The 21,229-nt window shown below is 33.4% G+C and overlaps 15 non-coding genes across 15 annotated transcripts; all 15 read right to left on the bottom strand.

Moving 5' to 3' along the window:
* Nucleotides 1-13,889: 13,889 nt before the first annotated feature.
* On the bottom strand, nucleotides 13,890-13,971 carry Trnas-aga (transfer RNA serine (anticodon AGA)). Its single transcript has one exon. It is a non-coding gene; the product is annotated as a tRNA-Ser (tRNA).
* A 96-nt stretch (nucleotides 13,972-14,067) lies between these two features.
* Nucleotides 14,068-14,149, bottom strand: Trnas-aga (transfer RNA serine (anticodon AGA)). The gene has a single exon. It is a non-coding gene; the product is annotated as a tRNA-Ser (tRNA).
* A 161-nt stretch (nucleotides 14,150-14,310) lies between these two features.
* Trnay-gua (transfer RNA tyrosine (anticodon GUA)) lies at nucleotides 14,311-14,398 on the bottom strand. The gene is given in 2 exon segments: nucleotides 14,311-14,346; nucleotides 14,362-14,398. It is a non-coding gene; the product is annotated as a tRNA-Tyr (tRNA).
* Nucleotides 14,399-14,481: 83 nt separating this feature from the next.
* Nucleotides 14,482-14,563, bottom strand: Trnas-aga (transfer RNA serine (anticodon AGA)). Its single transcript has one exon. It is a non-coding gene; the product is annotated as a tRNA-Ser (tRNA).
* A 99-nt stretch (nucleotides 14,564-14,662) lies between these two features.
* Trnas-aga (transfer RNA serine (anticodon AGA)) lies at nucleotides 14,663-14,744 on the bottom strand. Its single transcript has one exon. It is a non-coding gene; the product is annotated as a tRNA-Ser (tRNA).
* Nucleotides 14,745-14,838: 94 nt separating this feature from the next.
* Trnas-aga (transfer RNA serine (anticodon AGA)) lies at nucleotides 14,839-14,925 on the bottom strand. Its single transcript has one exon. It is a non-coding gene; the product is annotated as a tRNA-Ser (tRNA).
* Nucleotides 14,926-15,083: 158 nt separating this feature from the next.
* Trnay-gua (transfer RNA tyrosine (anticodon GUA)) lies at nucleotides 15,084-15,171 on the bottom strand. Its single transcript is given in 2 exon segments — nucleotides 15,084-15,119; nucleotides 15,135-15,171. It is a non-coding gene; the product is annotated as a tRNA-Tyr (tRNA).
* Nucleotides 15,172-15,252: 81 nt separating this feature from the next.
* Trnas-aga (transfer RNA serine (anticodon AGA)) lies at nucleotides 15,253-15,334 on the bottom strand. Its single transcript has one exon. It is a non-coding gene; the product is annotated as a tRNA-Ser (tRNA).
* A 95-nt stretch (nucleotides 15,335-15,429) lies between these two features.
* Trnas-aga (transfer RNA serine (anticodon AGA)) lies at nucleotides 15,430-15,511 on the bottom strand. Its single transcript has one exon. It is a non-coding gene; the product is annotated as a tRNA-Ser (tRNA).
* Nucleotides 15,512-15,606: 95 nt separating this feature from the next.
* Nucleotides 15,607-15,688, bottom strand: Trnas-aga (transfer RNA serine (anticodon AGA)). Its single transcript has one exon. It is a non-coding gene; the product is annotated as a tRNA-Ser (tRNA).
* A 108-nt stretch (nucleotides 15,689-15,796) lies between these two features.
* Nucleotides 15,797-15,878, bottom strand: Trnas-aga (transfer RNA serine (anticodon AGA)). The gene has a single exon. It is a non-coding gene; the product is annotated as a tRNA-Ser (tRNA).
* Nucleotides 15,879-15,973: 95 nt separating this feature from the next.
* Nucleotides 15,974-16,055, bottom strand: Trnas-aga (transfer RNA serine (anticodon AGA)). The gene has a single exon. It is a non-coding gene; the product is annotated as a tRNA-Ser (tRNA).
* A 556-nt stretch (nucleotides 16,056-16,611) lies between these two features.
* Trnas-aga (transfer RNA serine (anticodon AGA)) lies at nucleotides 16,612-16,693 on the bottom strand. The gene has a single exon. It is a non-coding gene; the product is annotated as a tRNA-Ser (tRNA).
* Nucleotides 16,694-18,128: 1,435 nt separating this feature from the next.
* Nucleotides 18,129-18,210, bottom strand: Trnas-aga (transfer RNA serine (anticodon AGA)). The gene has a single exon. It is a non-coding gene; the product is annotated as a tRNA-Ser (tRNA).
* A 96-nt stretch (nucleotides 18,211-18,306) lies between these two features.
* On the bottom strand, nucleotides 18,307-18,387 carry Trnas-aga (transfer RNA serine (anticodon AGA)). Its single transcript has one exon. It is a non-coding gene; the product is annotated as a tRNA-Ser (tRNA).
* Between the last annotated feature and the right edge of the window lie 2,842 nt (nucleotides 18,388-21,229).

Here is a 21,229-nt window from a genome sequence, read left to right as displayed (position 1 = left end):
ATCGTAAAGTATTTAGTTTTATTGCTCGTTAATGGTTTGGGGGTTTTTTTGGAATGCTGTGCAATGCGAGGCTTTGCGTTCGAAAACCAATCGGTAGTGTATGGCCTGTTCTACTCCGCGGTAAATATCATAACGGTGCTCTTTTGATTGGCCTAGCCTGTCACCTAACCTTTGAAATTGATTCAAGGTGGAAGTTCCAGATTAATTTAATAAAATATAAGAACTGTTCTGTTAAAAAAAACCAAATAGTTAATATTTTGTATTCGTTGAATGCTGAGAATGTTGTAAAATATTTGCCTCAATATTAATCCCATAAACATTTATTATTTGTATAATATTTAATTTCATTCATTTAATTCTTTCTTTCTATCGTACATTCTAAAAATGTCATCAGGTCTAACAGAACTCTAAAACTAAAATTTAATCTCACTCCATCATAGACCACGACATATTGTTGACAGATCGAAGTATGCAATCATAATGTCTCTTTTTATAATCCGGGTCACACAAATCATCAATAATGTTGACATGTGTCAATCTTCTTCGTGATTGGTATCAACGGAAATTATCAGTAGGCCTAGTGATAATGATTCACACAGTCAATCGAACGATCAGTGTTGAAAATTGATAGATGTCTGTTGTCTGCACCTACTGCATCAAGCAGAGCCTACGACTAGTGCCAGTAGTACAAGAGTGACTCATTTGCATTGATATGAAACGCAAACGATATTAAAAAGTACTGGGGTTGACGCGTTTGCGTGAAAGTAAACGCAATTCGAGTGACTTTTATAAGTGGAATGGTAAAACTATCATTTATCATAACGAAAAAGTTACCAGACTTTTTATAGGCTATAGTAACTGTTCAGAGGGATCGATTAAACGCTGTTCCAAGAAGGCGTTGGCACATTCGGGAAAGGAGAGGGTTGGCATTTGAAATGATTGACTTAATAATAAAAGTTAGACATCACTAATTGGGTCAGAAGAGATCAAGGGCCTTCCAATGATTGTGATGATGGTTTAAAAAAAAATTAATGATTTTTTGTAAACATTGTCTATGCATTTAATAAGTTAAAATATTACAAAAGAGAAAAAGAACAGAAATATGATTTTTAAAATGGTCTGGACCATATAACAACTATTTGATTAAGTTAATTAAGATAAAGAATAAAGAACAATGGCTGACTTGCCATAATTGTCAAAGAGAATAAAGACAATGGAGAAAATAATATTAGGTCTAAGTACTGGAGAATAACAAGAAGATGGAATGTGGAAAAAATGACAAAAAGCGTAGAAATAGGAAACAAAAGAAGAACAAGGCCAACAGCCATAAGTCGCGTGCTAAAACGCATAGTGATACCGGACTGACAGACAGACCGACCGACCGACATAGTGAACTATAGAGTCGCGTCCACGCGACTAAAAAGGGAAATGGGAGGAAAGACAATAAGTTATATGGAGGCGAAAAGGATGAGAGGAAAAGACAAGAATAAGAGGAAATGAATAAGAAACATCAACAGCAGTAAGAAAATAAGGAAAAAGAAGTATAGTAGTGTATTTTTTTTTGCAGAGAGAGAGTAGATATGAAAGGTTTGCAGATAAAGGAAAAATAAAGAAGAGCCAAGACCTAGCGATTCTCATTAAAAGAATAATTTAATGCTTTATTTTTGACAAGGACAATATACAATTAAAAGGAAAAGGTAAATCGTCTTATTTTAATACCTTTAATAAAGTTTTTTAAACGAAATTCAAAACCAATTTTTAAAACATTTGTTAATTTCTTCGAAAAAAGCTTGTTTAATTGACCTAGAATTATTTAGCAACACACATTTAAAATTCATCGTTACTTTCTATGATTCGCTTATTCAAAACACGATCGGCAACATATTAATGTTTTCTGTCTTAACCTTTTTAGAAGGAGAATACTTAATCGGTCTTCTTTATTCTATATCAATCATAAGTTATAAATTTGATTTAAATGAGATCGTGTTGACGATTTAAGATATGTATTGTTCAACAAGGTTTCTAATGGTCGTTAATTCGAGATTATGGAGAGATCTATAGCAGTAAATTGTAATAAACGTACTTCGACGGCACAGCTCTAAGAAATCACAGTATTTATCAAGAGCAATGTTGTATTGCTAATATTCATTAAGATTTTTTACAATTCAATTTATTCCAAAATAAGCCAAAGATATATATATATATATGGGAAATAAATAAAAATTACAATCGAAGCAACAAAAGCAGCGAATTCAAAATGTACATTATATTTGACTTATTTCGATACCATAAAAGAAAACAAACATAGAGAAACATAAACCAAAAACGCAATAATTTTATATAGTACAAGGGAAGTCATAATTACCAAATAATGATTTTCTATGGACAATGAGTGAACAATTAAACTTATAATGGAATTTTTAAATTAATTTGATCTTATAACACAATCTCAGAACATTGTTAAAAGATGTATTGTCCCCTGAAAAAAAATTTTTTTAAATATTTTTTTGTTGAATATGCCATTTTAATGTCACATAATAGTTCTATTCACTTTTACAAAAAATTGGATCGGAAAAAAAATATTTTACCTAAAAAAGCTGTATTTTAAAGCAAAAAATAGTCAAATTGGCTGGCAGCCAATGGGTGTTTTTTTGTTAAATTTAACCGTTTCTTTTGTTATTTTATTAGTGAAAAAATGATTTTTTCAGGGATTTTTTTTACGGAAGTGATTAAGTTTGTTAAAACTACAAAATGGCCTATTCAAAGTCTGATTTTATTAATCTTCATTTACCATGTTTTAAAACAGTATATCACAGCAATACAAGAATATTTAGTCTGAAATTCTTCTAATTACCTCGTTTAGGAAATGTTTCTTTTCTATGTCATATAAATATTAAGTACAGTATACCGAGTAGTAGAATAATGTGTACCTGCAGTATTAATTCATTTGTTTGATTAAAAGTAATATTATATTTCAGTCGCATTTGATTAAACATAGTCATAATGTAGGTTAGAGTAAAATGGACAATCTTCATTATTCATTACTTAGTTATAATAATTATTGTGCATCGATCTGCAAGCCCAATACGGTTTATGATCGACTTGGCTCTAATGTATGGAGTGCCCTTAAGCTACACGATAAACGCCTGTTGAAGCATAATACAAACACTTGTAAAAGACTTCACTGGAGCACCTACTACTAAAACTAATGTTTCTTTATCAAGTGGCGTTTCATAAAAAGGGAGTTCCCGGCAGTGATTTTTCCCCTAAGATTTTGTATGTAATTTGATTTATCAGAAAAAAGTAAAAAAATTGTACTTTTTTTTTCTTTTCTTTTTTTAAATCTTCCAAGATATTATAAACAACATTGTACATTATAACACAATTCTAAATTCTCTCTAAATTACGAAATGTTTACCAAAGGTACGAATTATAAAATCATATCATTTGCTTTCAAAATCAACAGTTATAATCAGTTAAGGGAAAGACGCTGATCGAACCAAAGCGGATCATGGAACCAATTTGTTATATGGAATTTCCTAAAAAAAAGTTTGGAGAAACGGAAACTAGATTCTTCTAATCTATCCTTATTTGTGCCAAGGACATAGGATGAGAAGAAAGTGGGTAGATGGAAATGTAATCCAAAGAACTTATCCCAACAGCTTTCCTGGAGGATAATCCCACAAATAAAGAAATCACAAGAAACCCGATTGTTGGTTTATTGTTTTTGACTACAGTATAACCAATATTAAGGAATTCAATCAAGTGTCCCCTTAAGAGGGGTGTAGGTATACAATAGAGGTAGGCCGTAGTTCGTTTCACATAAATGTCCCCGTAAGGAGGGGTTTTACTATGTGTGAATAAACACTTGAAATCGGTGGTCGAGAAGAGTTCCGTCCACTCCAAGACTGTATTGTTTCTAATTGTTCTGTTTTCGATTATAGTCAAGATTATTCAGTTAATTAGTTAGTTTATGAATAAGAATTAATAAAAATTCGAGAAAAACTGCAAACTAAAATCTTAAGGAGTGGTACTACAACACCACAGCATCGTAGTAGGCATTCAAAATAGTTGTTCTTAACGTGTAGGAGGCCAACATTACATAATTGATCGCAAGAATCCCTAGAAATCCGAGTCTAATGTGGAGCCATATGTCAGTATGGTAAAGTGATATTTTCATGATCTTTTCAATCATATCCTTGTCTCCTATGTAAACATGTTCACATGCTAAACGTGGTACGGCATAACTGTAAGCATTTCCTGCGTTTGGATTCGAATCTCACTTAAGTAACTTTTCCGATCGATCAGAAGCCGAAAGAAGAGGGCTCGGATTTCCTCAAACGCTGCTATCGAGTTAATACCATAAGTACTTACTGAGCAATATTTAAAATAAGCCAGGAACGGAGCATCTCGTACGAGAAGTTATCGATAGATAAATATTCAACATAACGTGTTTAATTTACATAAATCTTGTAAAACACATCTGCTAACATATTCTGTTGTTTTCCATTATGCGCATAATAAGTACCGCTATACGCAAAACCAGGAAACAGAATTTTCTTGTGTTGGAAAATTGACGAATTTAATTCTAATTTATAGGTCCATGGTTTGATTATAATTTCATTCCACCTAAACCAACTACAATTATTGACGGAACCCTTAACAAGAGAATGAAACAAACTATCAACAAAAACCACTGAAAATACAAATATATTTAGGAAGTTGGTAAAGCACCAATTATCGATTATTAACGAAATCTTATGGAAAATTAGCTATTATTCTAAAAACTTTTTTTTCAGGACTACACCGAAAATAAACTTAGTTTAATTGTTTTTTAATCTGGGGACAAGCATATGCATAACAGTGAGAATCAACAACGCTATATAGCACGCCTACATGTGAATATGCCTATGTGTGGACGGCCACAAGCATATTAAAAATGGGGGGGGGGGGGGTGGTGTGGGGTGTGGTTGTAAATAGAAGAACCAGAATAATCTGCTTGATCCTAAAATCGGAACAAATACGGGAATATGGAGCTTGAGTAAATATAAATATGCTCAATTTATTATTACGCATCAATTATTTACAGAATAAAAGATAAACATTAATGTTTATCACATTAAATGACAATATCCGTAATGCGTAGATTATATCAAAGCCCAGGTGTGTTATCCTAGGTTCTAATTCATTATGTTTTGTAATTTAACTAATCACAGGGGATGGATCAACTGTCGCATGTGATATTACAGACCAGGTGTTTCATGCTAATTGATGTATTGTAATTTAACCAATCAAAAGGGATGGATCAACTATCGCATGTTATGTTACAGACCAGGTGTGTTAGCTTGTTTCATGCTAATTGATGTTTTGTAATTTAGCCAATCAAAAGCGATGGATCAACTCTGTCGTAGTTATCCTGGTTCATGCCAATTATGTTTCGTAATTCAGCCAATCACAACTGCCGCTTGTGATTGGTCAAATTAGGTTGAGCGTATAAGTTCTTGCGTTGCGTCCCAATTAGAACCAACCTTTAGATAACGACACGGACCCGAAGTCGACTAGGCAATTGGGGAGGGGGTGGTGGTACAATATAAATTATACAAATAGAACTTGCTCTAGGCCTAAACCCGTTTAATTTTCTCTTGCGGAAACCAGTCTTTTAGAAACCAAGCAGGAAGTTGGTATACACGTATTAAATCGAAAGATGTCAGTCAGACGTGCCATCATTAAACATAACATATCTGGACGCAAATGTCAATATTTAAACGCAATGTGGTGGTTTTTTATTTTCGCTTAATCATGTCATACTCTTGCTCAGTTCAAACAAAGGTGAATATTATATTATGTAATTTCAAAAGGTTTATCAGTTCTAAACCTCTACAGGAACTGTAAAAATCAAATAATGACATAATCAGTTTTTATTTGAATTTGTTCTTCCCATCTAACATCAACGCCCATATTTAATAGGATAAGAATGATTATGTCGTGTTTTATCACAATTCGGTTATCAAAATACTTTGTTTACCAAATTTAAATCATCCGCTCAATCAAACACCCTCACCAGTGAATCAAAATGTTGTCAAAAAGCTGAATGTGCAATAGAGCCATTGGATAGAACCATTAAATAGAACGTTTATCATGCAACTAATATACTGGACGGCACGTGGTACGAAATCAACCAGCCATATTTAGAATGATACAGATATGATTGGTATAATCATGGAGAAATAAGTTAGTTAACTTATTTCTCCATGGTATAATACAAAGAGTAGTATTTAGTAAGTTACCAGGTATATATGCCTACATACTCTATGGATCTGTACATAGGTTATTCACCTGGGTAAGTTAGTTGTATTGCCACAAACTTTAGTGGGTTTTAATCAACCTACCCGGGTAAAAAATAACTAATGCATTTGCTATTCCAGCAAGCTTTTTGGAAATTTGAAAAGCAAATTACTACCACAAAACAAGCCACAAAACATAGACTGGCACTACCAACAAATGTTCCTGTTAACAAATATTAATACAGATTAATAGAATACCACATATAGGCCTACTCATATTTCTAATTTACAAGTCAGGCGATAATGCTGGCATTCTGTTGTTTTCCGCCGGTGTTTCAACACTCCTGATCAAACAAAAGGACATTGAAACCAAATATACTGTAACCATGGACTTGATTGAGACCTGCCTGGGTTTTTTTGTGACATGGCTTATGTTGACTTTTGATTATTCATTCTAGACAAGCTGGTAAGCAGTGGGACAACGAAACCATGCACGAAGTACACTGAAACTGAAAGCTCTATTTGGATTTGTGTGAAGGGGTTACATCTATTCTGAATAACCTATTTGTTTTGGTGTGAAGAGTTTGGTCAACTAACCGGCGATAACTCATGTTGTTCGATAGCCAATATTGACTTGTTTTTGACACGCATGCGCAGTATGATTTATATTACTATTCTGTGTCTTCTTTATCATGCCATTTATTAATATGTAAACATGTGGTTAAAGTTTTCAATCGAACGAACAATATAAATTTCAAATTCAACAACCGCTCAAAGTTACTTTAATGATGATTATTGAAAATGTGACATTTAAGTACAATAAGAAAGCAATCCACATTATGCCCATGAGTATCATAGGGAAATTATGTGTCACATGTATAACATGCGATGCCTGTATTTTGGTAAGGTTCGGTTATTTCAGTTAGGCCTACAGGTATCCGTCACATGTTATATATATGTGACACTGTGTCACAGAACTTGCCTGATACTGTACAAGTTACAGATAAAATACCGAGAAGGAATGTGATAATTTAACTGGTAGAATAATTTCAAAGATACTTTTTTTTTTAAATGATGATGGGATAGTAATCAATTAATTAAATAAATAAAGCGTAGGCCTAATTGTGTATTATTTTTAATTCTTCTTAAAACTCTCTTATTTGATCTTTTCCAGGGTTCGCATCTTATCACGTGTGATGCATTGTGAAATAAAACGAATGAACGAATATTTCAAAATTGTAATTGTGTGTAAAACCGAATGATATGTATACCTAAACAATTTTGGAAAGAATAAATGAAGTTTACCGACTCCTTTAATCCCTAAATTATTCGGCATAATGCTGTCTGTCAATATTTTATCAATTTTATAATATTGAAAATGTAATTTAATAATAATGTTTCTTGTTGTGTGTGTGTGTGTTTTATATAGTTATCTTTAACAAAAGGTAAATACCAAGCCATTTTATACAGTATATAAAATTTAATTTCTTATTCCTGTATTCTTCATGTTTTGTTTTGGTTTCTTCTTTTCTTTCTTTTTTTTTGTTTGGAACAAGTAAATTAAATCATTTCTAGCAAAAGTAATGGTAATTTCATTGTAGCTATTGAATAGTTTATGAATGATTATTGTAGTGCGTGCAGACGTTTAAATTAGAGGCAATCAAAGTCGATGTATTGTGTGTAAACACACCACTATATCCAGTGTAATTACATCCAAGATGATAAGTCGCAATACGTTATCCTTCAACTTCTAATTTAGCCATTTAAAACGTAATGTTTGCCGCAGGCCTTTGAATCAACAAGTGCGGAGGCTTACTGTGTATATCCTAATTACAGCTATCAAATATAAATACATATTTAATAACTATATAGTCTATAATAAAAAAAATGTACACGAATTACTAGTGTAAAAATGTATTTATTTTATTTTATTTATGTTTTGATAATTTTTTATTCTTATTTTAATTAATTGAATTGACTGTGAGGTACAAGTTGCTTTTCCACATTCACGAATTTGGCTACCAGTGAACACGAATTAGAACTTTGTTTTTAGTGTATACAGTTTGTAGGTACAGTAGGTCCGATTAAAATTAATGACATGGGTTGACAATAGATCAGAGCACCGGGGTAACCCCCTATATTTCCGAAAGATACGCTGGTTTAAGTTCACTGGACCTCCAGTAATTCTTTTTCCGAGAAAAGAGAAAATGTGTTCTCCCACCAGAACTATGGCCGAAGTTTGACAGTGTCTTGGCCGCTTGGTCACTCTATCAATTTATAGTTTATATTTCTGAAACGAATAAAACTATTAAAATTAATTACTATATTGATGTTGTATACAGTTACGCAGTCTAAATCCAACCAAAATCGGCTTTATGGTGTATATTTGTTTTTAGGCCTACAAGTAAGAAAGCAAAATGTGTAGGTATGTCCGGTTACAATTAATGTATGAAAAAGATTTTTTTTCTAAATTCATCTACCAAACACGTTTATCAGTTCCATTTTTTTGTCTTTTGTGAGATTCACTCACCTTTATTTCCATTATTCAATACAACACTAAATCATAATCTTCTTATATTCATTGTTTCATCTAGTAAAATTTCATTTATTATTCATTGTAGTGCAGTGCATTTTATTCAATAATTATCTTTCGATATTATTGTTTTTTTTAAATTCTTTTTGTACATTGTGTTTCTTCCTTCAACCGTTCCTAGTACAACCTTTGATATGACTTGTTTATTTGTTATTGTGTTTTTTACATCACTTCATTAATATTCTTAACATATCGATTTAGTCGTACATTTCTTGAGGGGCTTTGTTTCAAAGCTTGTAAATAATATTACTTGGAAGCAAAGAAACGGAAATGAAGAAAAAACGAATTTAACTTTATGTTTAACAAGCGTATGATGCGAATGTTGACTGATCGAGATATTGCTGCGACATTTTCCGGCAGGCAATTCGCGCCAATATTATTAGTTTTCGCGCTCAAGCAGTTCGACTGCAAAGTGTATGGTTTTGGAATTAGAATATAGTAAATTAAACAAGTTCATTATATTGACTACAAAGTCAAGTAGTGTAATTGTGGAGAGCATTCAACAGAAAATAACTTATTTCCACTTCACCAATTGGTCACATTATAACTTATGGACATGTTTACAATAGATAGGAGATAATCTTTTCGTTCTTTTCAAGTAAAAATTATATTCTACCACTTTATTGTAATTAATTTTCTATGACGGCAGAAAAAGAATATGGTAAACGTATAATCGGTTATTTTGTATTTAAATTTTTCTAATTTTATTTTTGTATGGTACAGATTGATTAGTACCCACATTACAGAATAATTCATTCATTCTTTCATACAGTCTATGGAGTAAATTCAATGAAGGTACTGTGAACTCATTTAGAGTTTGATTTAATAATGATTTACGAAGCTACTGAAATTGCCTGGTTATAATAGCGCAAGCATGGTGTTTGTAACGAATAACGTTCCTTCATTCTATGAATATTAGAGGAACTCTATATATAGTTTTAATAATATAATTCATGACAGTTGCAATAGTCTCATTCAATCCATAGTTAACGTACTTCCACAATCCAACCTAATAAGAACCACTGTGTTGGCAGTGTACGATACATTTCCGACATAATGTTTCTTTAGGCCTAACATTGTTTTCTTATTAAAATTCATATATATTTCTGCAGGCCATTCTGCTCCGCAACCAGCAGTGCCACACACACCAAACAAACAACTATTAGGCATATTATTTAGGCCTTAGCTCTACTGTAGTGTATAAGAACGAGCCAAGACGGATTTTAAAGACGATTTATTGGCCATATTATAAAAGAGTATGTACGCAGCATTTATTTTTAGCTGGACTCAAACTGACGAAACGAAAAGCAAATGAAGACGAACAAATAAAGAGTCAAACACATGCAAATGATTGCTAAAAACCCGGATAGTACCTATACTAAAGATGTTTTCAGAAATACAACTAATTGCCAGACTTGGTTACAACCACAATAAGACAATGTTCACATTTAAAAGGGCATGACAGAAGCAACTTATTTCTAACTTTCTTCTAATTTAAAAGTTCCTATGAAATTTTGTTTGGAGTATTCTAGCTCCAATGTATCACTGTGCGGGACCTACTTCGCTGTTCAATCTGCTGGACGTTGTAGTATTTTTATTTTTAACAGAACTTGCAATGCGTAACTACAGGCCTATCACCGGTAACCACCAACACATCAATGAATTAATACGTGCTGTACTTGTTATTCTGGAGTAGATAGATAGATAGATATAGTCTGTACTTGTGAATTGTTAACTAAACTATGGTACTCCGTCAATGAAAATCTAACACTTGATCTGGTACTTGAAAATTGATTATTCCTATTGAAAAGACCCTCTAAAAGAGCTTTAGGCAATCGAGTAGATTGTAATGTCCACACAGAGAAAACCTCAATATTGATAATGTAGTACCGTAGGCTATCCGTCCTATAACTGTACTACTGTATATAAGTAGGCTTCTCAGTGGTCAACGCAATGACATAATAACCAACGTCCACATGGTGAAAACACGTGACACAGAATATAAATGACCAGTAAAATACATTTGCTGAACCTTACAATACCAAATAATAAGTTCATATTGAAATTCTGCATAAATTGGTAGTGGGGCTACTATGAACAAACAATGAATTAAAGCAGAGAAGAATTTCACTCTTCCCTGATTAAATTCAATGCCATGAATTCGAAAGTTTCTCTTCTTAATTAAGTTTTGTAGATAATCAGGCTTAATAAATTACATTCAGCAGTTATTTGAAAAGAATGTTCGAGAAAATTCTCATGTGACTTATTTCACAACTTATTATGTGATGTTTCTGTGATGGCGCTAGTTACTATTCGTCATGCGTGATTAATTATAGAATGACGTAATGCATAAGGGTATATTTATCAAGGAAGATGGGTACACATGTGTTCATTGCTGGTACTAGAATATCGGGTTGTTATGCATTTGGAAACAGGCCACCGTTGTTGTAAATAAAGGAGGAACGAATTAAACTTATTGTCGTTGGATTGTACTAGTCTTCTTGTACTACGAAGATTTGGCATATTATATTTTCACTCTCCTCGCACTCTGAATCATTAACGGTACCGTGAACACCGCCCTCAACTTACATGAATTGAATCCCAACGGACTATTTTGATAGCAATCTTTGTAGGCGCAATTATTAACAATATTCAAACTTATGCCGTCATCAACTTGTCATACAAAAACATAGAAATATAGATAACACCGCAATTTTTTCCTTCAATCACGAATCACAAACAATATGATAAGATAAACGATATTAGTAATAATAATTAAATAAAATACATAACGTATAACGTAGGCTATATCTGTTGTTCTATATTTGATGAATATTTCATCATCAGAAAATAGAAATAATCATAAAGTTTCACCTTAATCTTTTTCAATGAAAGACGTTTTCGATTCATCGGTTGATAGTTATCTTATCAGACTAGTTTGACAAAAACAGTTTGATGTGCCTAAATAATATGGATATTGATATTGATAGTGTAAGACAGAGCTTTAGTGCATTGTCGACAGTACAGTAGTATATAATAAATTTTGACAAAATTCAATATAAAGTGGTGGAGCTTATTTTGTCACCATTAAATATTTACACTATCAAACTCTATGTGACAAAAAGACATCATAATTATATGGACACGATGACGTCATATAACTACAATATTTGGTCACATCACGCCTTTTTGTCAACCTAGTTTGCAGTGTAGACAGAGCTTTATATAACGTAATATGTTGAAATAGTGCAGAAAATTTGTTGCAGATAAAACGCAATCTATTTTGTGAACAACTACCTTCGGAAAGTTTCAAAAAATCATTTACTTACGTTGTGTGCCACGCCTGGTCAACTACATGGCTCTATTGTGAAAAGATACCATTATTTCATTTCTGCAAAAAAAAATTAGTTTGAAAATATGAAATCTCACTTAATCATGTAGGCAAATTCCTTAATACAGTGTTATGTTATTAGACAACAAACTGATTGTAGCATGGATATTTATAATGATAAGGTAGGCGAGAACCCAAAAAATGATTCTATACATAGAGCTTGTGCGTAACTTATTACTACTATTGTATCAAAGTGATCAATTGTTTTTTAAACAATGGGTGAAGAAGAAGACGTCATGGATTTCGAAATTGTCAATGCAAAATATAGGACATAGGTTCAGCTTTTTTTTAACAATGTTTAGGCCCTCCCCACAAAATAGAGCTGATTCTCATTTAGTACAACACAATAAACTATGTTTAGGCCTTATCAATTAAGACCTATAAAACGCAACACGGGGAGATCGCTGCAGTCTTTATAAATATAAATTGTGTATTCTACATATCATACGTTCGCCATAAACTATGGAACGCCTATACAATAAATCAGTTCAACTTAATGGGTAAACACGGACATACTAACACAACATGTAATTTACCGTGATAGCTTTATTCAGCTTGTCCACTAAACTAGCTGTTCAAACACATCATGCCACACATTACACAGAATAAATACCGCCACCCAGCTCATTAGCATACCGCTGTCCTAATTAACATACGCAACGTCATATCAGACGTTTGTTTGCGCTTCGGTTATCTGCAAGTTACTTCGCTTTATTTCAATAATTATGTTTGTTTTGAAACAATAAAATGTATCAGAGTTGGTCAATGACATTGGTTAAATACAATTGCAAAGGAAGCAATGTTGTAGCCTACTACTAGGTCAAAGTTAAAAGTGCTAAGTATAATTGTTTATTATTTTATACATGAGCTTTTGTACAAAGGTACAATTAAAACCAATAGTGAATTAGTAATCGTCACTGCCGCTATACAAAGAATTACCTTTATTAACCGCGCGTATGACGAACTGCGATTATTGTATAAATAGAAACAACTTTAATACGCGCGCAATTGACTTTTGTACGCCGCAGCTTATCGTTATCTTCTTACTTATGTATAAAGTTAAGCTTGGTTACCAATACATACAAGGACGTAGACGCAACGCAAGCGAATTGACCGATGACAAGCGACAGATTGGTCAAACCACTTAAGTTGGAACCAAGCATTGTACCATTTTCAGAAAAAACCAAATTCTGAAGAAAAAACAACTACTGATTATATATTATTTTTCATCGTCACTGTACACATACGTTTTCCTAATTTCTATCAGAAAATTATCATAGATTGTTCAACATTTATTTTTAACTATTACGTTATGTTAAGAACAGCCTAGAGCAAGTTATCAACTCTTCCAACTATGATTACTTTTCATAGTCCTCGGGTTAAAGAGAGGGCGACATTTTGATTTGAACTTTTTCTTAACTCAAATATTAGGACACAATAACAATTTTATGATCTAGCCACAAGGCTCATAACTTATTGAGTATACTTTATCATCATTGTACAGAAAGTATAAATATAAAATACAACAATATGACATGCCTATGATAGGAAATATAACCTACAAAGAAAAGGAAATATAAATACATTATGAATTATGCGCATTATGAATTTCTAAAAAGGTCGTAGTCGGCAGGATTCGAACCTGCGCGGGGAGACCCCAATAGATTTCTAGTCTATCGCCTTAACCGCTCGGCCACGACTACATTTCGAATTATCAAAAAAACAAAACAGCTTGTCAAATTATAATAAGTTTGCTGGAAAAATATATTAAACTATACATTATGAATTTCTAAAAAGTACGTAGTCGGCAGGATTCGAACCTGCGCGGAGAGACCCCAATAGATTTCTAGTCTATCGCCTTAACCGCTCGGCCACGACTACATCTAGATTTTAAAAAATATTTTTACATCTCGAGTTAAAACCTAACAAAACAGCTTATCAAATTATAATATCAACAAGAATGGTTAAATTATCCCAAGTCTGTAAAATCTTTTCAAAATTCATTATAAATTGAAAACAACGGAAAATGGGAATAAAAATTGTCCCTCGAGCCGGATTTGAACTAGCGACCTAAGGATACCAATTAATTAACTCTACAGTCCTCCGCTCTACCAACTGAGCTATCGAGGGTGTCTCTCTATCGTTGATCGTACCCTATTATGGAGTGTTTGTTTCAATAAAATGTACTATACATTATGAATTTCTAAAAAGTTCGTAGTCGGCAGGATTCGAACCTGCGCGGGGAGACCCCAATAGATTTCTAGTCTATCGCCTTAACCGCTCGGCCACGACTACATTTCGAATTATAAAAAAACAAAACAGCTTATCAAATTATAATAAGTTTGCTGGAAAAATATAATTATTAAACTATACATTATGAATTTCTAAAAAGTTCGTAGTCGGCAGGATTCGAACCTGCGCGGGGAGACCCCAATAGATTTCTAGTCTATCGCCTTAACCGCTCGGCCACGACTACATTTCGAATTATAAAAAAACAAAACAGCTTATCAAATTATAATAAGTTTGCTGGAAAAATATATTAAACTATACATTATGAATTTCTAAAAGTACGTAGTCGGCAGGATTCGAACCTGCGCGGGGAGACCCCAATAGATTTCTAGTCTATCGCCTTAACTTAACCGCTCGGCCACTACAACTAGATTTTAAATAATATTTTTACATCTCGAGTTAAAACCTAACAAAACAGCTTATCAAATTATAATATCAACAAGAATGGTTAAATTATCCCAAGTCTGTAAAATCTTTTCAAAATTCATTATAAATTGAAAACAACGGAAAATGGGAATAAAAATTGTCCCTCGAGCCGGATTTGAACCAGCGACCTAAGGATACCAATTAATTAACTCTACAGTCCTCCGCTCTACCAACTGAGCTATCGAGGGTGTCTCTATCGTTGATCGTAGCCTATTATGGAGTGTTTGTTTCAATAAAATGTACTATACATTATGAATTTCTAAAAAGTACGTAGTCGGCAGGATTCGAACCTGCGCGGGGAGACCCCAATAGATTTCTAGTCTATCGCCTTAACCGCTCGGCCACGACTACATTTCGAATTATAAAAAAACAAAACAGCTTTTAAAATTATAATAAGTTTGCTGGAAAAATATATTAAACTACACATTATGAATTTCTAAAAAGGTCGTAGTCGGCAGGATTCGAACCTGCGCGGGGAGACCCCAATAGATTTCTAGTCTATCGCCTTAACCGCTCGGCCACGACTACATTTCGAGTTATAAAAAAACAAAACAGCTTATTAAATTATAATAAGTTTGCTGGAAAAATATATTAAACTATACATTATGAATTTCTAAAAAGTTCGTAGTCGGCAGGATTCGAACCTGCGCGGGGAGACCCCAATAGATTTCTAGTCTATCGCCTTAACCGCTCGGCCACGACTACATCTCGAGTTCTAAAATAACAAAACAGCTTCAAATCATATTAAGTTTGCTGGAAAAATATATTAAATTATGATTTAATACATTATGATTATGAATTTCTAAAAAAGTACGTAGTCGGCAGGATTCGAACCTGCGCGGGGAGACCCCAATAGATTTCTAGTCTATCGCCTTAACCGCTCGGCCACGACTACATCTCGAGTTATAAAATAACAAAACAGCTTATCAAATTATAATAAGTTTGCTGGAAAAATATATTAAACTATACATTATGAATTTCTAAAAAGCACGTAGTCGGCAGGATTCGAACCTGCGCGGGGAGACCCCAATAGATTTCTAGTCTATCGCCTTAACCGCTCGGCCACGACTACATGTCGATAAACCGACCAAAGGTTATAATATACTACAAAAGCAATATGGGGAGACAATATTGTATTTGTTTAAGTGTTAATTTTCTACATAATTTGTAGTTTAATTTATAGCAATTCCTCATGCTTAGTTCTATATTTCTTTATTTAATTTAATTTAATTTATTTACTGTAAGCATATTTTCAATATAATCATATTTGAGCTTCTTGAGAATAATCCCAGATGGCGTCATCAAAACGTCATTCCTTTTTTAAGCGTTATTTTCCTTTTAGTAATCTATTTGTGTATTTATTTTCTCTCTTTTCATTGTATTGTTTTTATGGACGAGACGAAAATAAATGTCCTTAAAAATATATGTCTTTGAAAAAGCACCTAAATCACTTTCCTCTAAAATGTTGGTTCATCAGCAACCGTTGAACCAAAACCTTTCTGTCACAATACAGTCAAATGTTTTTCGCAAAAGAAAAAAATAATGAAAAAAATAACATTTAAATTATATTGTACATATAAAGCATGATTTAAAACAAGGTAATAACAAATTAAAAAAAAAAAAAAGTTCGTAGTCGGCAGGATTCGAACCTGCGCGGGGAGACCCCAATAGATTTCTAGTCTATCGCCTTAACCGCTCGGCCACGACTACTTCTCGATACACTCTTGACATATAACGGTTCACTACAAACGATCGAAAAATGACAATATTGAAGCTTGGAAGGTAGCTACTACACATACTTTATTCAAAATTAATTCATACTTTAGGTATATTTGAAGATATATTTTGACAAATTCTTCTGCAAACATGTGTTACAACCGATTTAAAAATTCAAAACACTGCCGCTTGATATAAAGAAAAACTCGAATAGCGCCCTCTCTTGTATGAACTTCCTTTCTATTGGTACGTGCGGTGCGGTACAAAGTTATTCAATTGCATTTATTATAGTGTAATTAACATACAATTATAGGCCTCTATTTCACCGGAAAAACAAAACTGATTTTACATATATACTATTTAATATCATATTTATCATTGGTTTAGAAAAATGTTCAACAATAAACATTATCGCTGCTAACTAAAAAAAAAAAAAACGGGCATATGATTATTTTTTGTGATGATAGGTATATAAAGGTGTAACTATATTAAAATAATAACACATTTAATATTTAGGCCTACATAATTATAGTTTTAGTATCACGTACTCACACGCGTGTATAGGCCTATACAAATTGGAAACGCGTCTGGTAAACGTGCTACGGTGCTCGTAGGCCTACAATCGGAAAACGTGCTGTGTGCAGTGACGCGTATCATTCGTTCACATTACAAATCCTGGTTATATATCTTAAGTTATACATTTTTTAAACCCGGTGTTTGAACTTCTTTTAAGTTCACCAACTTAAAGCCTACCTGTACCTCAAAGACTGAATGCTGCTAACCATATACCAACTACTTATCAAACCCGTCTATTTAGCCGATAGCTATAGAGCCGTAAATCGGGATTTTTGTAGTCATACATTTTTGATAATATCTATAGTTAAATCAACTGGTACAGGTGAAGGCAATCTTTTTTAGAAAAGCTTAGCTTTATTATCGTTCAAGAAAAGCCAGGCGATGGGTACACGATCTCGTTAAAATCTTGAGGCACAATATTACGTATTGAAAACAAGACATTTTCAGCAGTACAACAAACAAAGACAAAAACACTTGATTGGCCGCGATGAGTAGGCCTACCACGTTCTTTAGCCTAGAAAACGAGGTTATGCCCAACAAGACGGTGTTCAAGTGCTGCGGGATTTACGTGAGGACGTAGTATCAAAAGCCTGGTCATATCAATGAAACAATTCATTTAGGTCTACAAAGCAATATGAAAAAATGCGATATTCATTTTATTCACATCTTTTCATGTTTTTTTGGTGGGGGAAGGAGAATACTTTTTTTGAGAAATACAAATAAAATATGACGAATTTTTTTAATCATCTTATTAGCTTAACCCGGTTTCCTTTATTTCCATGAAAGAATTTATCAGTAAGGTGTACATACGTTTAAATGATAATTCCACATGTAAAAGAAATGTTTAAAAGGTCGTAGTCGGCAGGATTCGAACCTGCGCGGGGAGACCCCAATAGATTTCTAGTCTATCGCCTTAACCGCTCGGCCACGACTACATCTCGAGTTATAAAAAAACAAAACAGCTTATCAAATTATATTAAGTTTGCTGGAAAAACATATTAAACTATATATTTTGAATTTCTAAAAAGGTTCGTAGTCGGCAGGATTAACCTGCGCGGGGAGACCCCAATAGATTTCTAGTCTATCGCCTTAACCGCTCGGCCACGACTAACATGTTGATTCATCCCGCCCAGAGTACCATTAATTACAAAACCCAGCTACAATTTATTATACTTTATGTAATACCATTAGTTTGTAGCTAAGTGTATTGTTTTTTGGTGGTCTGATTTTTATTCTGTTCTTTTATATTTTGATATGAATCTTATTGTTTTCTTCTGTAAATTCTTCTTTTGGAGATAATAACTGTCTTATGTCTTATCTACAAAACAGGCCTAAACAATATTTGATAATAATCCTGATTCACTTAATACATTTTTTGTATTGACTATTATTAATAATTTTTTTCTTTTTTTAGTTAACCCGTTTCATTTCATTGTGTTTATTATTTTATTTTTATAAAAGTAATTAATATTATTATATTTGATATTACGGCAAAGTTATATAAAATTTAATATCTGTGTGATACGATTCGTTCCGTAATAAAAGCGTATTACATAAAGCTGATTAAATTATGATATGCATTATATTATTAAGTATTATATTAAGTATATATTAAGTATATAATATTCTAAGTGATTATAGCCGACGAAGATTGTTGCTTTATTGGAAATACAGAGCCGCAACTTAAGGTTGACCTGAAATCAAAGGGATAAATACTTAAGTCGATCGTTGTTACTGATTAAAATTTAGGAAACTTAAAGCAATTGCAAAAAAAAAAATCGAAAAAAACAACAATTTATTCAATTGATAGCTAACATGTTTGTGTTTATGTAAATAATATGACCTGTTGTCTAGGTTAAGTATTTGTTGTTTTCGATAAAAATACTGTCTGCTTTAAAAGAATTACGGAAATGACGTATATTACCCATAAAACCTCTGAAAGGATAACATAGACACAATCAAATTAAACTGAAAAATACTCGAAACGCATTCAACTAATTCTCTATCTGATTGATTAAGATAACATGGACATCTTGCGCTTGTGTTCCCATTTACGAGTGTTGTGTTTGGCCCAACTTAAATCCGTTTCTAGTGGAACATAGTCTGCCTGAAATCTCGCGCCATCTGGGTCGGCCAGCTTTTACGCGCCCGGCAAGAGACTGATTGGCAGGGTTAAGGATCACTCCACATTTGGACGGTAACGAGCGACCAACTGCTATATCGGTTGATCGGATTGAGAAACAAATTACCGAACGCTAGATTTATTAATTAGTTTTTATTGCCAACGAAGTAAAATCCACATGTACAGTAACTGATGTAATTAAATAATTGTCCGTTAAAACTCGTAAACAGGTATTGATAATACCGAAACGATTCCAATTTCGCCTTCCCGTAGCTTAGATGTAAAAAAAAGTACAAGGTCATTTCATTGTCGAAATAATGTATTAATTGAAAATAGTAAAAGCTATTAATTGAAATTAAGTTCTTAATGTTGTTAAATAAGAAGACATATATGCCATTTAATTTATTAATTTAATAACGATTAAAAACGTGTTTATCACATAAAAATTAACGTTGACAAATAACAAATATAGCCTATCGATTGTTAGAGAGTGACAGGAAGACGCATATTAGTGTGACGCATGTGTGATGATGTTCGTTCATGAATTCGTTGCATGTGTATAGGGTGTGACGCATGAGTATTATACTGTACTCTTGATTGCATGTGTATAGGGTGTGACGCATGTGTCGCATGAGTGTTATACTGTACTCTCGATTGCATGTGTATAGGGTGTGACGCATGTGTCGCATGAGTATTATACTGTATTCTTGGTTGCATGTGTATAGGGTGTGACGCATGTGTCACATGAGTGTTATACTGTACTCTTGTTTGCATGTGTATAGGGTGTGACGCATGTGTCACATAAGTGTTATACTGTACTCTTGATTGCATATGTAGAGGGTGTGACGCATGTGTCACATGAGTGTTATACTGTATTCTTGGTTGCATGTGTATAGGGTGTGACGCATGTGTCACATGAGTGTTATACTGTACTCTTGGTTGCATGTGTATAGGGTGTGACGTATGTGTCACATGAGTGTTCTACTGTATTATTGGTTGCATGTGTATAGGGTGTGACGCATGTGTCACATGAGCGTTATACTGTACTCTTGATTGCATGTGTATAGGGTGTGACGCATGTGTCACATGAGTGTTATACTGTACTCTTGATTGCATGAGTATAGGGTGTGACGCATGTGTCACATGAGTGTTATACTGTACTCTTGATTGCATGTGTATAGGGTGTGACGCATGTGTCACATGTGTGTTATACTGTACTCTTGATTGCATGTGTATAGGGTGTGACGCATGTGTCACATGAGTGTTATACTGTACTCTTGATTGCATGTGTATAGGGTGTGACGCATGTGTCACATGAGTGTTATACTGTACTCTTGATTGCATGAGTATAGGGTGTGACGCATGTGTCACATGAGTGTTATACTGTACTCTTGATTGCATGTGTATAGGGTGTGACGCATGTGTCACATGAGTGTTATACTGTACTCTTGGTTGCATGTGTATAGGGTGTGACGCATGTGTCACATGAGTATTATACTGTACTCTTGGTTGCATGTGTATAGGGCGTGACGTATGTGTCACATGAGTGTTATACTGTATTATTGGTTGCATGTGTATAGGGTGTGACGCATGTGTCACATGAGCGTTATACTGTACTCTTGTTTGCATGTGTATAGGGTGTTATGCATGTGTCACATGAGCGTTATACTGTACTCTTGTTTGCATGTGTATAGGGTGTGACGCATGTGTCACATGAGTGTTATACTGTACTCTTGATTGCATATGTAGAGGGTGTGACGCATGTGTCGCAGGAATGTTATACTGTATTCTTGGTTGCATGTGTATAGGTGTGACGCAAGAGTACTATATAC

Source organism: Antedon bifida, chromosome 9 (genome assembly GCF_963402885.1).
Source record: "Antedon bifida chromosome 9, ecAntBifi1.1, whole genome shotgun sequence".
Lineage (NCBI taxonomy): Eukaryota > Metazoa > Echinodermata > Crinoidea > Comatulida > Antedonidae > Antedon > Antedon bifida.
The sequence above is the reverse complement of the archived record's forward strand: the minus strand, read 5'-3'. Positions and strand labels throughout refer to the sequence as shown.